This window comes from Mauremys reevesii, linkage group 5, assembly GCF_016161935.1.
Source record: "Mauremys reevesii isolate NIE-2019 linkage group 5, ASM1616193v1, whole genome shotgun sequence".
Lineage (NCBI taxonomy): Eukaryota > Metazoa > Chordata > Testudines > Geoemydidae > Mauremys > Mauremys reevesii.
In genome coordinates, this window is record NC_052627.1 from 19,528,251 (window position 1) to 19,546,587 (window position 18,337).

General features: G+C 41.8%; 1 protein-coding gene across 9 annotated transcripts in view; it reads right to left on the reverse strand.

The window, feature by feature from the left end:
• Positions 1-18,337, reverse strand: part of WDFY3 (WD repeat and FYVE domain containing 3) — a 319,930-nt gene that overhangs the window by 255,853 nt on the left and 45,740 nt on the right. For 8 of the 9 annotated variants that reach the window (XM_039539787.1, XM_039539793.1, XM_039539788.1 and 5 more), the window contains exon 2: positions 517-610. The gene's annotated coding sequence lies outside the window, so the exon portion shown is untranslated. Of the gene's footprint in view, positions 1-516; positions 611-10,699; positions 10,867-18,337 lie in introns of those variants that run through there. The other variant, XM_039539784.1, reaches the window with a different exon arrangement.

Sequence of the window (18,337 nt, forward strand, 5' to 3'; positions counted from 1 at the left end):
CCCACAGTATAGGCATTTCCAGTCTTTTCTTTATACATAGATTATTATAGACAGGAGCAGAAGAGACTTCTCAAAATTGGAGTACAACTTGGTAGGCTGAGAAAACAATACCACGTGTCCACAGTGTATTCCATTAGCATTGTTGCCCACCAATTAAGAACGTCAGAGTCTAACCCAACAGTCCTGGATCACTGGCTTTGAGCATGTAGAAGTTTAAATGCAGTGTAATATGTTAAGTGAATAATTGCAGACTTAACTATTCATTTCTTATGCTTTTGTAGGACTAAATTAGCACCGTAACCTTACTTAAGTGTTTTGGTACGCCAATTTTAGATTTCCTGTGTTTGAAGTTGATACACTTTTCCCTTCTCTCTGACAGACAAACAAAGTCCTCAGAGCTCCAGGCTGCATGCAAAACCAGTCAAACAACTGCTTGTGGCAATTACAAATCCAAAGCAATTCTAGCAAAAGCTTTTTAAACACACACAGCTTCCCTTCCCCGTCCCAGTCACTGACCTCTATAACATTCCTGGATCACAGGTATTAACTTGATGAGAACATGGTCCATTCCTCTCCCAGGATTTTCTTCAAGACCAAAGCTGTGCTCCCACTAGTTAACACAAAAATAAAATGGAAAAATGTTAGTATTAAAACCACCTCCACTAGGACCACATTAGTGTCTTGCCATTTTGATAGCGGCATCTGCCGGGACTGCTCGAGTGGTCACAAACCAAAGAGGTTTTTTTATTTGGTCTCTTGCACAAGAATTTCAATGAAGAACATATTCACAGTCACGACACGTAATGAACAGCAAGACCTCATTAAGAAAATAAAATTGACTGTGAACACCTGAGCAGCTAAAAGAGTTATCTTGCTTGTCAAGCCCAAATTTCTCTTTTAATTAATATAGTAGCAATCTGTGACTAGCAAGAATATTACATACAGGGAGTAAATGAGGTCTGGTAGTTATAGCAGACAAATGGGAACCAAGAAACTTGGGTCCTATTTCCAACTCTGCCACCGATTTCTTGTGACATTCAAGAATGCTGCCTATCTTCTGCACCTCAATTTGCCCAACTGCAAAATGGGTATCAGGTTCCCTCCTAAGATTTTAAGAGACAGGTGGAAACAAGCCAACACATCATTGGTCACCCAAAACTAAGGTAGCTGGAAAAAAACTTAAAAATACAGTTAAAAAAATATTGGTTTTGCTATTACTTTACACACAATTAAAGCTTAAAGGAACAGGAAATCTTTCAGGGAACTGAATGCACGGAGGTCAAAAATTACACCATAGTGGTTGCATTACCCTTTAAGGCTTTGAGAGCGCTCTGGTATTAATAAAGCTTATCTAGCTCAGAGGATGTTGTGAAGCTTAATATTGATAAGGCACTTAGTTTTAAGTATTATTGTATGCACTCAGACAGAGTCACTTGTCTGGTTAAAGCAGTAAGTGTGGGGCTGTTGGTGGGAGCAATTGGGAGTTCGTAGTCTGTGTCAGAGCTGTTATCAGAATGTGTGTTTGTATTCGCACACAGTCTAAAGTTTGTGGGAACCATGGCGTTTCAGTCAGAGGAAATGAAAGAAATGGAAAAAAAAATGTGTTTCCTCTGTACAAGTTAAATATTTTACTAAAAAGTCAAATACAAAATTCAACTGTCCTATGAAGAGTTATTTCAACAAAATTTGGAGACAACAGTCAATTATAGTAATCTGAAACAGAGGAATTTTAGTCAAACTGTTTCAACAATCACACATTTTCAGAGGGAAAGGTTTGCCTTCCTAATCAAACCCAATCATTCCCAAGCAAGCATTCAAAAACTGATCTAACTGTGATGGCTTCTCTTTCAAACAGCGGCGGACATATCCTTAACTCAAACTTCTGTAGGAAATTAGGCCTCTCTCTTTCCTTTAGCCATCTACAAGAATTATTCTTATCAAATGCCTCTGTAGTGCAGTCCTGTTTGTATGCATAAACTGTGCTCCAACTCTGAATCTGGTTATTACTCCTGTAATAGTCTTCATGGAGTTTTCCCTTTACCTGTTCTGTAAATTTCCAATAATCACCCTTCATTCTACCAGCAATTCACTCTTCAAATATTTTGCTAGCTAATTTCCATTGCAACTATGTGCTACATTTAAGATCATACTCTTCACATGGTAAATTTTTTAATATGGAGATATACCTATCTCATAGAGCTGGAAGGGACCTTGAAAGGTCATCAAGTCCAGTCCCCTGCCTTCACAGCAAGACCAAGTACTGTCCCTGACAGATTTTTGTCCCAGATCCCTAAGTAGCCCCCTCAAGGATTGAACTCACAACCCTGGGTTTAACAGGCCAATGTTCAAACCACTGAGCTATCCCTCCCCCTTTTTGTTCTTGCTGTTTTCTAATAATATACGGTAGCTAGTACTTCATGAAAAAGCAAATATGACAAACACCAAAAAAATGTAATGTTGCTTCCACTAAAGGAATTTATACTCTAATGAAGACTAAAAATGTATGGCAGTGCGTGGCAGTGACAACTTCTACAGAACAAACAACTTTACAAAAATCTGAAGAGCAACTAGCAAAAAACTAAGGGTATGTCTACACTACGGGATTATTCCTATTTTACATAAACCATTTTTTTAAAACAGACTGTATAAAGTCGAGTGCACGCAGCCACACTAAGCACATTATTTCGGCGGTGTGTGTCCATGTACCGAGGCTAGCATCAATTTCCGGAGTGTTGCACTGTGGGTAGCTATCCTGTAGCTACCCCATAGCTCCCGCAGTCTCCCCCGCCCATTGGAATTCTGGGTTGAGATCCCAATGCAAAAACAGTGTCGCGGGTGATTTTGGGTCAACTTCGTCACTCAATCCTTCCTCCGGGAAAGCAATGGCAGACAATCATTTTGCGCCCTTTTTCCCTGGATTGCCCTGGCAGACGCCATAGCATGGCAACCATGCAGCCCGTTTAGCCTTTTTTAACTGTCAACGTATGTGTACTGGATGCTGCTGACAGATGCGGTACTGCAGTGCTACATAGCAGCATTCATTTGCCTTTGCAAGGTTAAAGAGACGGTTACCAGCTATAGCACCGTCTGCAATTGGAAATTGGTGATGATGGTTATCAGTCCCTTTGTACCATCTGCTGCTGTCATGGGTGCTCCTGGCTGGCCTCGCTGAGGTCGACCGGGGGCACAAGGACAAAAATGGGAATGACTCCCCGGGTCATTCCCTTCTTTATGTTTTGTCTAAAAATAGAGTCAGTCCTGCCTAGAATATGGGGCAAGTGTACTAGAGAACCAGAGAGCACAGCCGCTCCGGGTCAGAGCCCCAGAGATCCCACAGAAATGATGATGCCATTCTAGGGGGTGCCCCTGCAACAACCCCACCCATTGCTTCCCTCCTCCCCCCAACCCTCCTGGGCTACCGTGGCAGTGTCCCCCCATTTGTGTGATGAAGTAATAAAGAATGCAGGAATAAGAACACTGACTTTTTAGTGAGATAAAATGAGGGGGAGGCAGCCTCCCGCTGCTATGATAGTCCAGGCAGTACAGAATCTTCATTAGACATGAAAGGGGGGGGGGGGGCTGATGGAGCTCAGCCCCCAGTTGCTATGATGAGGCCGGTTTTCAATCCTTTTGCACTGTCTGCCGGGAATGACCAGGAGTCATTCCCATTGTTGCCCAGGCGCCCCCAGCGGAGCTCACCGAGCACTCACGGGATGATGAGGACAGTTTTCCACCATTTTGTACCGTCTGCCATCAGGAAAGGAAGGGGAGGGGAGGGGATGCTGCTGTTCAGCACCGCAGGACCGTGTCTACCAGCAGCATGCAGTAGACACACAGTGACACTGAAAAAAGGCAAGAAACGATTTTTTCTCCCTTTTCTTTAACGGGGGGGGGGGGTACATTGACGAGATATACCCTGAACTACCCGGGACAATGTTTTTGACCCTTCAGGTACTGGGAGCTCAGCCAAGAATGCAAATGCTTTTCGGAGACTGCAGGATAGCTGGAGTCCTCAGTCCCCGCTCCCTCCCTCCATGAGCGTCCATTTGATTCTTTGGCTTTCCGTTACGCTTGTCACGCAGCTGTGTGTTGAGTCCCTGCTGTGGACTCTGTCTGGAGATTTTGTCAAATGCTTTGGCATTTTGTCTTCTGGAACGGAGCTCTGATAGAACAAATCTGTCTCCCCATAAAGCGATCAGATCTCCAGTACAGTCCATGCTGATCAGCGCTCCACGCTGGGCAAACAGGAAATGAAATTTAAAAGTTCGCGGGGCTTTTCCTGTCTACCTGGCCAGTGCATCCGACTCCAGATTGCTGTCCAGAGCAGTCACAATGGTGCACTGTGGGATAGCTCCTAGACGCCAATACCGTCGAATTGCGGCCACACTAACCCTATTCCGAAATGGCAATACCAATTTGAGCGCTACTCCCCTCGTCGGGGAGGAGTACAGATATCAATATTAAGAGCCCTTTATATCGATATAAAGGGCTTCGTTGTGTGGATGGGTGCAGGGTTAATTCGGTTTAACGCTGCTAAATTAGGTATAAACCCGTAGTGTTGACCAGGCCTAAGTAACAGCAAAAAAAAAGTGAGTACATCAGAAGCAGGAAGCCTGCCAAATAATCAGTGGGGCTACTGGATGACTGAAGTGCTAAAGGAGTACTCAAGTAAGACTTCAGAGAAGTTCAATTTTGAGGAACGTTTTGGAACAAGTTGATAAATTAAACAGATAAGTCACCAGGAACAGATTGAATTCCTTCAGAACTGTTGGGTGAATACTAATGGGAAATTGCAGAACTACTAACTGTTGTATGTAACCTATTATTTAAACCAGCTTCTATACCAGATGACTGGAGGATAGGGACTGTGACACTGATTTTTGAAAAAGGCTCCAAAGGTGATCCTGGCAATTACAGGCCAGTAAGCCTAACTTCCAAACCTGCAAATGGTTGTAATTATAATAAAGAACAGAATTATCAGACACATAGATTAACACAAATTGTTTGGGAAGAGTCAACACAGCTTTTGTTAAGGGAAATCATGCCTCACCAATCTATTAGAATTCTTTGAAGGGATCAAAAAACATGTGGACAAGGGTAATCCAGTGCATACAGTATACCTGGACTTTCTGAAAGCCTTTAACATCCCCCCTCACCAAAGGCTCTTCAGCAAATTAAATCAGTCATAGAAGAGGAAGAAGATCCTCTCATGGATCAGTAACTGGTTAAAAGACAGGAAACAAAGGGTAGGAATAAATGGTCAGTTTTCACACTACAGAGAGGTAATAACAGTGATGTCCCCTAGGGATTTGTAGTGGCACCAGTACTGTTCAGCATATTCATAAAGGATCTGGAAAAAGGGGTAAACAAGTGGCAAAATCTGTAGACAATACAAAAATCACTCAAGTCCAAAGCTGACTGTGAAGAGTTACAAAGGGGTCTCACTAAACTGAGTGACCAGGCAACAAAATGGCAGATGAAATTCAATGTTAATAAATGCAAATTAATGCACATTGGAAAATAATCCCAACTATACATACAAAATGATGGGATCTAAATTAACTGTTACCACTGAAGAAAGAAATCGTGGCGTTATCCTGGATAAGTTTCTGAAAACATCTCCTCAACGGGCAGCAGCAGACAAAAAAAAAAAAGCTAACAATGTTAGGAACCATTAGGAAAGGGATGGATAATAAGGCAGAAAATATCATAATGTGCCAATATATAACTTCATGGTATACCACACCTTGAATATGCCATGGAGTTCTGGTTGCCCCGCCTCAAAAAGATATATTAGAATTGGAAAAAGAAGGGCAACCAAAATTATTAAGGGTATGAAACAGCTTCTATATGAGCAGAGATCAAAAAGACTGACTGTTCACCTTAAAAAGGAGACAACTGAGAGGGGATAAGATAGAGGTCTATAAAATCATGAATGGTATGGAGAAAATGAAAAAGAAAATGTTATTTACTGCTTCACATAACACAAGAATCAGGGGTCACCTAATAAAATTAAAAGGTTGCAGGTTTAAAACAAACAAAAGGAAGTACTTCTTTACACACAACAAAATCAACCTGTGGAACTTGTTGCCAGGGGATGTTGTGAAGGCCAAAACTACAACAGGGTTCAAAAAAAGAACTAGATAATTTCCTGGAGGACAGGTCCATCACTGGCTATTAACCGAGAGGGTCGGGGATGTTCTGGGTGTCGCTAAACTTCAGACTGCCAGAAACTGGCAGCAGATGATAGAGATTGGATCACTCAACAATTGCTTGTTCTGTTCATTCCCTCTGAAGCACCTGGCATTGGCCTCTGTCAGGAGACAGTATACTGGGATAGATGGATCATTGGTCTGATCCATTATGGCTGTTCTTATGTTCTTATTCATTTTTTATTCACAAAAATGTTCATATCGTGGATGTGCAAACACATACATGCACTTTTTAATATAACAGCTGTTAACACTATCTGATAATGCCATTAAAAATTCATTTTTGGTCTCCACCTCAGTCATTTTGTTTTCATTGATGAATTTTTATAAATTCACATTATTCTTTGATTAGAAAACATTAAGCGAAATCTCATTAACCACAACAGAAAAAAAATTGATTGCTCACAGAACTAAGTAACTCTCTCCAGTAAGGCTCCCTATTGCAGTAACTTGCTCCTCTTGTGCCACAAAGATTTTTCAGCTTTATCTTTTCAAAGGAAAATATCAGTTTAACACAGTGAACTTATCTGTTAAAAGTCTAACTAACAAATCACTGCAGTTTCCACCCCGCTTCAACTTTCTTTTTCTTCTTTAGCAGAACAGCCTTGATCTATGGTAGTTCCTTGCAGAGTTCATTTATTAGTTACCCAACAGTAGTATTTTCCCACCAGAAAAATAAAAGCACAATTTATTTAAAAAACAAAAAAAAAAAAGACAAACTTGCAAAACTGGTTCTAAGAGACTGCATTGTCATATTTAAAAATAAGAAATTACATTTTTTTTTAAAACCAGAAAAAGTGTTAAAGCTCTGCCTTTAAACCAAAAACAGAAAGCAAATTCAATATTAAGCCTCAGGAGATGAGCCATACCTACCATAGTGATGGGCATAGCCTAATATATATTGGCAACTGTTTATCCATATAAAATTATTCAGCCTCAAGACCTGTTTCTGTTCTGATATACCCTTTAAAACTTGCTCATTCTCTTTCTCCCACCAGCCAATTTTCAAAAATAGCGTGCTATCTTCTTACAGAGGACTAATTAATGTATAATTGCTATTTGCCACCACTGTATTTTCCACTGCTAATTTCCACCGCTTAAATTATTCTGTATGTTAAAATATATACAGGGTATAGAATATGAGGCCAATGTATGTAACTTCCTTTAGGGTTACTCTTCAGAGATTTAACCTGATTTATTTTTAAATTATTTTTTCCTGATTTACCCTCTTGGGCTTAAGCACTTTATTTAAAAAGCGTCAGAACACCAAAAATATTGTTTACATCCCTCAGGACAGAGAAACACTCAGTATATTCTACAACAAACCCAAAGTAGCATGTTGCAAGTAGAATTGTCACTGTTTCTTAGAAAAACAAAAAATAGTACTATATGGTATTGGTCTGTCTATTTAAATACAGTATTCAGGACTAGTGAAATGAGAAACAAAATTAAAGCAAGCAAGAGTAAGAGAAAATGCTAAGCATGCTAATGCTGCTTATCTACATTTCTCACTCTTCTAATACAAAGTAGTTTTAAACTACTTTTCCATGTGTTTTTTCTGAAGAAGGATTATTTTTGATTAAGTCAGTGTTGCCATTATTACTTACATTACATTAACACTCCCAATTAGGCATCGGAGTTCTGTTGTACTAAAGACTGCACAAGTATGTAATAGAGAGACCCTCACTGCCCTAAAGAGCTTTTGGCAGATAGTTTGTAGATCGCTCGCTTACTCTCCTCCTCAGTATTCTGTCAGTAAGTTACAGAGCAGAACTACACATAGGAGAAGCTGCCAACTACTTTGCAGCCCTCTGTACTACAATTAAAAATAGAGCACAAATCACAGTTAGAATTGAATGAGGCTTCTGGACTGTAAATATTACTTCATCACTGGGAACGAAAAAACAACTAACATGCCAGAACATAACCAATGCCAGGTGGAGAGAAAATCCTGCTTGTATCTGGATCACAAAGGAAGCTCAGTTTGTGTAACGTTATGAACCGAACTTCTACTTGGCCCATTATAGCAATAAGCCACTAAACGATGTACACCTCAGGTGCATTGCAAGGAACATGGCCAAAGGTTTGTGTCTTCAACCACTACAGCCTACTACTGGATTCCCTAGCATGACTTGATATTGGACTGTGCTGCATAATTTGAAATTTCATGTTATCAAAAACAATGTAATGGAATACATGTAAAAGTATTGTTTCACAATTAACAGAATTTGATAGAAGCAGGATGATAAAGTATGGGTAACACCTTTCCTGTATACTTTTGGCAATATTTATTGTAAAACCTAAACTGAGATTAAAAGTGTATCTTTTGTAATAGAAAGCAGAACATCAAAAGTTACCGGAAGGAACCACCAGAGAGTCATAGGGTACAGGATAGGGAAGAGGCAGTTTAACATGGCCTCCTGTAACTTTCTCTTCCCACCCGCAACCTCCACTAACTTGAGCTCTAGGGTCAAGAAACTGAACAAATTACTTTGAAGTGAAGCTTGTATTTCAACTTCCTTCAATGAGGGATCACATTTCACAGCAGCCCAGCCACTTTTCCAGTGCTGCTACCAGATTGGAAGATGAAGAGGTGGTTTCTCTTATAAGTCCTTCTATTAGCGTACCTGTCATTCAAAGACTTCCAAGTGAGAACAACTTCACCTCCCAGTGCTATGCAGCACTAATGCACCTGGACCTATTTGAAGTGGTCCCTAGACTGAAGAAAGCTGAACAAGGAACTGTTCTAAGGGATACAGTTCCATTTCTTGAGCTAGCAGACCTAGTTTAGATGGTGGCAAGAAAAAAATATCTGAGTAGGGAGGGTGTAACAGGATCCCCGGGGTGCAACCTGGGACTGTGGGACCGCTATGCCCCCAAACTCTCTCCAGCCTGGGCTGCCTATCACAATGCCTTTCTAGTGACAAACAGCAAACCCCTCCTGGCACTGTTATCACTCAGCACAACCGCATGTGGCGACCCCACACCCTGCTAGATTGCATGAATGCTCCAGAGCCACTTATGAATCACACAGAGAAATGCACCAGAGCCAGATCCCCCCAGCTCCCAGCACTGTACCTCAGATTATACCATCTTGCACTGCTCAAATTTATTAATTTGGTTCACCACTTCATCAATGGAAAGTGGATATTCGCCAGCCTTTACAAAACCTGAGCAGATTTGCCACATACTTCATACAAACTTACTGGTAAAGACAAACAGTAAAACAAAATTTATTCACTACAGAAGATAGATTTTAAGTGACTATAAGTGTTAGGCAAAAAGTCAGAGTTATTTACCAAAAGAAATAAAATATAAGCGCACAGTCTAAACTCTCAACCCTATTAGACTGGGCAACAACTAGACTAGGTAGTTTTTCTCACCCCACTGGATAATGCAGTTCATAGTACACAGATTTCACCCTTGAAATCTGGGCCAGTCCCCTCAGTTGAAGTCTTCAGAGTGTCCTTGTTGCTTGCAGCATAGGTGGGGGCAGCAGAAAGGTGAAGCCTGGGCCCCCTGTGTTCAGTTTTATACCCCCAGTCCATGTGCTTGTAGAACACAGCATGTCCAGGCATGTCTGGGGGGCATTGCTGAGTTTCCAGGCAAGGCTGAGCAATTCCCCTGGTGTGCCCCTCTTGCTGGACAATGGCTGTTGATGGGTTGTTTGACATCCCTCCTGGGTGTTGCCTACTTTCCTTGCTGTTGCCTCTGGAAAGCTAATATCTGGCTGATTCCCCAACTTACAGCATGTTTTAGTGACATCCATACAACATAATTCTCATAACTTCGTATGAATTAATGATATACATATATGGATAGAGAAATTACTTTCAGCAGATCATAACCTTTCCCCTGATACCTTACAAGGCATGCTTTATATGCAATATCACAGTTATATAAAAATGAGGAAAATGGGGGTTACAAGATGCTCCCCCGAAGTATAGAATGTCAGAGAGGGTTATAGACTTTGGCTACTTTTGCAACTACATAGAAATTTAAATACATATTTTTAAAATGACAGACTCACACAATACTCAATCCAGGTTGACTTCAGAATATGCCTTTGTTTTACTCAATAATTCTGCATTCTCCTTCATAAGTAAAACACTTTAAAAAAGCAACAAGCCTACAAAGCCCCGGGGTTGGAGTACTATATATTTTGAATGTGGGCAACATTAGAAAAACCGCATCACACAAAAAGCTAAAAATACTATTCACCACCACCACCACACATGTACCACATTAGTAAAAACCAGGGGAAACAGAGGAACCTTATACTGGTCCCCCATGAGAGAGAGAGAGTTCTCTGGTACTAGCGCACTATGAATGAAATCATATTCCAGAGCAGAAAACCCTTTGCAAACAATACCTTGCTTAAAACCTCCAGCAATATAAATCTAGGAATAAGTGACAGGCATAGCCATAAAGCAGGACAACTTATGCCTGTGCAGGCCTCAAACTATAAGAAGGCCAAGTCAACTCACCTTGATATGCATCCAAAGCAAATAAGCCAGTCTTCAGAGAACTGGTGCAGCAGATTCCACAAAGCTAAAACGCTCAAGAAGGAAAGCAGCCAAACTTAGAACCAGTCCTCAAGTTGTCACCAAGGGGTAGTCCCATTCAAGCTGTTCACAAAAGGTATGGATGACCACTGAAAGGCCCAGAAACACAAATCACCTTATTAGATGTAATTGAAAAAAAAAATTGCTTCTTGCCATCAGAGAACCTGGGAGCCAAAAGCACCCATAAATTATAAATCTCTTAGATGCAACACAGAAGAAACTTCTCGGGGGGACAGAGTGACAAACACGCAACTCTTGGAATCCCGCATTAGACTTTGGGACAGAAAAACAACTGTTCAATATCAACTACTGGGATCTTTCTAAGGCAAAAGAATGGACTAAAGAAGAGTGATTTCATCTACCCCAGTCTAGGTTTGCAGGTGAGACAAGATACTGTGGAAAATGTTATCACAGGCCTCTGATCAACCTAAAAAGAATCAGCCTGACCTTTATCCAATCTAGGAGGAAACCAAACAACCAACAAGACTAGTGCAGTCTCCGCAATTAACACAGTCAAAAGAAATCATCACGAAAAAGGATCAAGGGAACCCAACTATTTACTCAGCACTATCCTGAGCATTAATTACTTCCCAAATTAAATTTGCATATAAGAACAAGATTTGTAAAATAAGATTTCTTGACAACCCCAGCATGGTATTAAATATCTAAAAATAAAGTCTTCCAAAATGTACAAATGTCAAACTCTTTATAAGTTTTCTGAAGAATATTTTGTATGTATTGCATTTGATCCCTGAGGTGCAAAAATCATTATCTGTAATATAATACTCTAGAGCCATCCATGAAAGGTCCTCTGTTTCTATTAGGCAAGAAGCACTTGTACACCTCTACCCCGCTATAATGTGGTCCTCCATAGCCAAAAAAATCTTACTGGGCTATAGGTGAGACCGCGTTATATCGAACTTGCTTTGGCCCCCCTGTTCCTTGTCCCCTGACTGCTCCCTCCAGAGACCCCCGTTCCTAACCACCCCCAGGACCCCATCACCTACCCAACCCCCCTGCTCCCTGTCCCCTGACTGCCCCAACCCCTATCCACACACCCCCACCCCCTGACAGGCACTCACTGGCAGCTGTGGGAAGTGGAGCAGCCCAGCCCCAGCCCGCTCCACTCCCAGCCCAGCTCCCAGCTGCGGCGCTCCACTTCCTGCCACCACTGAGTGCGGGGAGGTTGGGGAAAAGATGCCTCCCTTACTCACCAGTGTCAGGAAGCAGGCGGAGTGGAGTGGGCTGGGGCTGGGCTGCTCTACTTTAGCCACTGCCAGTGAGTGTGGGGAGGTTGGGGATAGGACACCCCCCTGTACTCACCTGCAGCAGGAAGCGGAGCGCCACGGCCCCAGCCCACTCCACTCCATGTCACTGGACGGGCGGGGAGGTTGGGGAAAGATCCTGCACTCACCGGCAGAAGCGGAGCAGCCCGGCCCCAGCCTGCTCCAGTCCAGCAGCTCCCAGCCATGGTGCTCTGCTTCCCGCCACTCTGCTTCCTGCCATAAATGAGCACGGAGGATGTCCTTTCCCCAGCCTCCCCGCACTCACTGGCAGAGGGAAGCGGAGCACCGAAGCTGGGAGCTGACGTGCTGATCTGCCGGAGCGCTACTTTACCGCACTGTATGAGACCCCGTGTTATATCGGGTCACGTTATATCGTGGTAGAGGTGTAGTTGGAATGGACCAATACCTGACAATGTACACAATCACGTCAAAATGTTTTTTGTAAACCAGTCTCTGATCCGAATTTAGGTCATCTCTAAGAAGACATCATTGCAAGGAAACACTGACTGGCAGCACCAACCTAATAAATGTGCAGACACACACCACACTATCCAATTTTTTTAAATGAAAGAATCAGATTTAAATTTTACAAGGTGTTTTTTCAGCAGATCAAAAATACATTGGATAATATAAACAAGGGGAACCCAATTTCTTAACGTGAGCATCTATTCTCCAAATACAGACAATCAAATTAGGCATGTAAATTTTATATAACGATTGAGACCAAAAGGCCAAGTTTTGATAGATAATTAAGATGCCCTTGTTCAAATACTAGGTCCACAATATGCACCCCACTAATTCTTATTTAAAAAGTTTAAAAAACAGACTTTACTTTTTTTTTTACTGTTATGAATATGAAGACTCTGAAAATGTAGAATATATTACTTGAATTAAATCAAAAACAAAATAAGAAATAAGAAAAAGAAAGACTTTTGCTTATTTCAGAAAACTAATGCTATGTTCATCCTTTAGCAGTCCGTATGGATAAGTACCAGGCCATAGGGAATAGTCAAACCTTGATTAACAGAATCTTTGTTATCTAAGGGTCAGATAATTCCCTGGAGGTTTGACTGATATTCTAGTTTTTCAAGCACTGGAGCACCACTCCTGCAGAACTATGGAAGGATTTTAACTACTGTATTTGAATTTAAGGGTTTTTTTTGTTTGTTTATTTTTAATTTACATTTAATGCGAGTTACTACAAAATAAGCAAAAGCTTTGTCCATTCTAGTTAGTTTCCACATAATACTTTGCTAAATGTAGCTATAGCTGCTATGTTCTTATATAATGATATACTCAATATATCACTATGCTAGCTAGCCATTAATTCCAACTGCAATCCTGAACTAATTTTTATTTATTTGAATTTAATTACCAAGTTACAATTTCCTAACAGGAACTGAAAGCTGACCTATATTGGGATGCCACAGGCTACTGGCCGATTGATCTCTTAGGATGTTGTTTTTATTGCCATTTATGATCCCTGCACTGGGTAACGTCTTAACCCCATCCAGAGCTCATGGGGCACATTCACTGACTTCCCTACTCCTTTTACCAAAAAAGGAAGCTTGAAGTGTGTGGATTCTCCCTCTTACCTCCCATTCTGTTCAGCAGCCTTCAGTCTTCCACCTGTCTCTAGATCCCTTTTTGCTCAGTCACCTGAAGCCTTTTACATCTAGATGCACCAAAACTTATTTTCCATTACTGTAATTGAAATATTACAGTGCTGAGAACAAAAGGTTTCTGTGTAATATCTGCAATCCAGTTCTGTATTAAAAGATTAAATACAGTAATAAAGCATCATTGTCACAGTTACAGAACTAACTGCCACTTTGAGGTCTCTGAGGGCACCCCCTCAGTTGTCAGTTCTCATGCCTCTCTTGGAATGGAATTCCACAGTTCTTCCCCACTCTTAGACTATGCCCTACAGTACCTTGTTTATCAAGGGTGCTTACCCAGCAGTTCCAACTGAGTTCTAGCACCTGTAGTTCTTCCCTCCCAGAGTCTCTGACCAGTCAAATACAATAGACAGGCAGCATTCTTAAAATCAAAGTATTCTTTATTTTAACAGCAGGAACAAAGCATGAAAACAAAATAATTTTAAACAAATCGTCTACACCAGCACTTCTCAACCCATGGCTCAATTAGCACACAGCTGCGGCCCAGCTCAACCGTGCGCTAAAGGCCGTGGGCTCTGGGTGGCAGGCTGCTGCTAGCCCTGGGCAGCGGACTCCCGGCTCAGGGTCCGGGCGTGGTCCTGAGTCAGGGTCCTGGCTGTCCCCTGGCCCTGCATGGTTGGGATTTGGGTCCCAGCGGGGTCCAAGGCTGGGGTCCCTTTCCCCCTGCCCACCTCTCCACTCCTGGCCCCATTCTGTGAAGGGGTCTCTGGGCAAAGGGCTCTGATCATAGGGGTTTGTGGGGGAGTTGTGGTGGGAGACACTGTGGTTCTCAACCACAATGATAAATAGGTTGAGGACCACTGGTCTAACACACATCTATCATAACTAAATGCTCCCCATGGCCTGATGCTAGTGTTGGCAAACCTAACTTTTTCCAGACACCCTTCAAGGGGCCAACGTATTAATCAGGCTCCCCCGCGAGTAAGCCCTCAACCTCTCTTGGGGGGAGGGGGAGATAAGAGAGAGAGAGAGAGAGACTGACTCTTTTTAAACTCCCAGAGACCCTTTATTTGTCTACATTCTCAGGCTTTAGCCTTTTGGACAAAACTAGTTTTGCATATTGGCTAGGGAGAAAGTAAAATCTTCAAAGTTAACAGTTGGACATTGGGTCTTAACCTTCTAGTGTTTGTATAAAAGCATCTTATCTTGCGCCTCTTTTTTCTACCCTACTTGTTTTTCTGTAGAGCCCTCAATTAAACCAGACGAATACATTGAACAGTAACCATCCCAATAACTAGGTCAACGTACAGTATTCATAAATTACAGAGCAGGCCCAAAACCAGTCATTTTTCCACTTATGTAAAAAAAATTAGCAAAATATAACAACGACTCTCTTCCCCTATCCGTCCTCTGGCATGGCTTTGTGGTCTATCCATGCTGATCATCAGTGTTATGCAAAGTACTGAGAATTTTGTAACTCTCTTTTTGATCCAAGGAAAAAGAAGCAGACAAAGTACTGCAGTGCAAGTCCCAAGTGACGAGCGAGGAAGTATCTTACATTATTCAGCTACAACTTCTATAGTGAATAAAAGTTATCTACCAATAAGAATCCCAGCTACATGCTGCTGCTTCTTCAGAAATTAACAGCCACAACACTTTCATAAACTCAAGGGAGTTGGAAGAAGGGGGATCTTCAGACATCTGTAGTTTGTGGCAAGAACAACTCCAATAAAGGAGTGGAGAAATGCCCATCTTTTGCACTGTACTGTAGCTTGTCCATTAAGAAACCCCTCTCAGACTTACTGCTAATAATTCTTGATATTGCCACTTAGTTACTCAAACAGAAAAACCCTATATCACTTGTAAAAGCACTGATCTATTTTACACTATGCCCAAAGAGTTCAAAAGCTATTACCGAGAACAATTACATGGAAACTGAACAGATTGTTTTCCAAAACAGGGACTCCAAACCTGAGACCCAAGGTCTCCAAGAGTATACCATAGTGATGACAGACTCACTCCTGAAATAGCAAGTTTGATTGAGAACCTAATAAAAAAAAGAGTGAATCACTTTTGAAAAAGATTTGAAAAGACAAGAGCGCCAAACAGTGGATTACACATTCAACAGACCTTTTCATTGCATATCAGACTACTAGGCTACTCTCAATTGAACAGTATTAGCTACCACATAATACAAGCACCTCTGACATTGCAGCTACAAAGCTGGAAAAAAAAGCAAAGTTAAAACCAAAAACTGCATCACACTATATTCTATGTCTATATTTACACACTCACATACATATACATCAAATCATATCGGTAGTGATATGTACATGCAATTATCTTGTCTACAATTTTATTAAGCAGAGGTTCATTCATACTATATTCATTCATATAGTATGTGGATTTTAACGTGAAGCTCAGTCAAAACACAAATCTGTTTAAAAAGCAGAGCTCAAACAAAGCTGGTATTAATCAATATGGTATTCTGGCATATTTCCCCAACAAGACATAGCACTATTCTCTTTTCTTCTTAGGTTGCCTCTCTTCTCTTTCTAGATTTGTGCTACTGTCACAGCAGTTTTGGCCCAGGGATTTAAAAGGCAGATGCTTCACTGAGAATGTAATGAAGTCCCACAAATCAACACTTAAACAGCCCCTATGCTTTTGGAACACACTCCTGAGCAATCGCTGCTGGTTAGAAGAACTCATGCTCTGAAGCAAGATCTGCCCCAAAGCACAGGCAGCTTAACATACAGAATGAGGACATGAAAAGAGAGTGATGGACAGAGACTAGGGAAAGCAATTACAGAGGAAGAGCTGAGAAAATGAGGACAAAAAGGAGGAAAAAAGGTAATATGGAGATTAAAAATAACATGAATATGGGAAATGAAAGGAGAAAATGGAGAATTAGTAAAAGCAATACAAGAATCTGAGTTAGTACATTTTTATTTAAAAGTATTTTGTCTCAAATTGTATTGCTGTTTCCTGGCAGAAAAGGAGCCAAATTCTGGTCAGCACAGGGTTGGGCAAAAGAGAACTTGATTTTTTTGCATTCAAACACCATGTAAACAGAGGACAAACCCCAACCGTTTGAATTACTTTTTCCCCTTCACTGAGTAAGAGTACACAAGCTCTGAGAAGAAACACAAAAGCACTAGTTTCAGCTAAAGACAGCCTTCCTTTGACATAGTGTCCACTAAAAGAAGCATGTGATTCCTACCTTTTCTTTGCGCTAATAAAGTCAATTGTTATTTTTTCAAGACATAATGTCAGTGCTAATGAAAAGGTCCAATACAGACAGCACTGGAAGTTTAAGTTCCCCACTTTTCCTTGCCTAATTCCAGTAATTTCACCTTCCCCACTCCTTAGCTGAAGGAAGCAAGCAAGCTTTCACCTCTCCTTCCCCATACCTCCTGAAGAGGGGAGGCAGGTTAAGGAGGAAAGATACACTCTCGAGTCTCCTGTGATGTTTACAATATGATGATGAAATGATGCATTTTCTGAATGCCTCTGTGTGAATGCAGAATCCACCATTTGCGGACAAGGCTTCTAGCATGTATCCAGCAGACTAGGGACATGGAGAGTCATTAAACTTGATGACCATGCTCTCCACCAAACAATCGATTTGCTAAGGCTGGTGCCTCAGTTGGGAAGTCAGTTTGACCAAGTGTCTAAACAGGAGATGGTGAAGTGGAATAAATGGAGATTTCCAACACATACCAAAGAGACCGAGGTGACAAACCCAGGGTTTTAAAAGGTGTCATGTTGGTTTTAGGAGGGACAGGAAGCCATGGACAGGAAAAGGAAAGAGACAGGCATGTTTTCATAGCAAGAGAGTTTAGCTGTGGGATCAAGCGAGGTCAAAGCAAGAGGATGGGGAGAGAGGGGCTTCATGATTCAGAAGACAAGCCATATACTACAGAAGAAGGATCCAGGACACCCTTAGAGAACTTTGATCCCAATCCAAAGAATGTGCCAAAGTGGGGCAGAGGAAACTAAGGCAGAGAAATGCATGTAGGGTTTATCATTTTTGTCTAGAGAGGGGTGTATTTCTCATGCTACTAAGTAAAGAGCAATAGTGTTTTAGAAGTCTGTGTGTGTGTTATGTGTTACACCAAACATGCCCCTGAAAGGGGTAAACTGTAAGCCCAGAGCACAAGTACCCATTCAGCTGGAGTTTGACAGAGAGGATATATTTAAGTTATGGGAGAGTCTGAGGAGTCAGCACTAGGACCAATGGCTAGGCAGTTGGACCACAGGGGTGCTAGATGGAGGATCTTCACCCCAAGAGTGCAAGCCCTGGGAGGGAGTTTGGGTGCAGGATGGGGCTCTGGACTGAGGCAAAGTGTTGGCCTCCAGGACGGGGTGCAGGGTGCTGGCAGGGGGCACTTGGCTCCACGTGCTGCCCCTCTGTCAGCACTGCCCCCTCAGCTCCCATTGGCCACAGTTCGCCGTTGCCAGCTGCACTGCGACTGATGAAGGATTTTAGTCAGTCACTTGGGGGACAACACGCCAGCAATGCATTACATGCTAACCAATTTTATGTAATAAACTTTGCTAGTCTGCTATAAACCGCTCCCTCCACCCCATAATCACAAACCACTTCCCTAGTCAACTTTCCCCCTTCCCCTGCCCCTCTCCCCCCCCCGGGA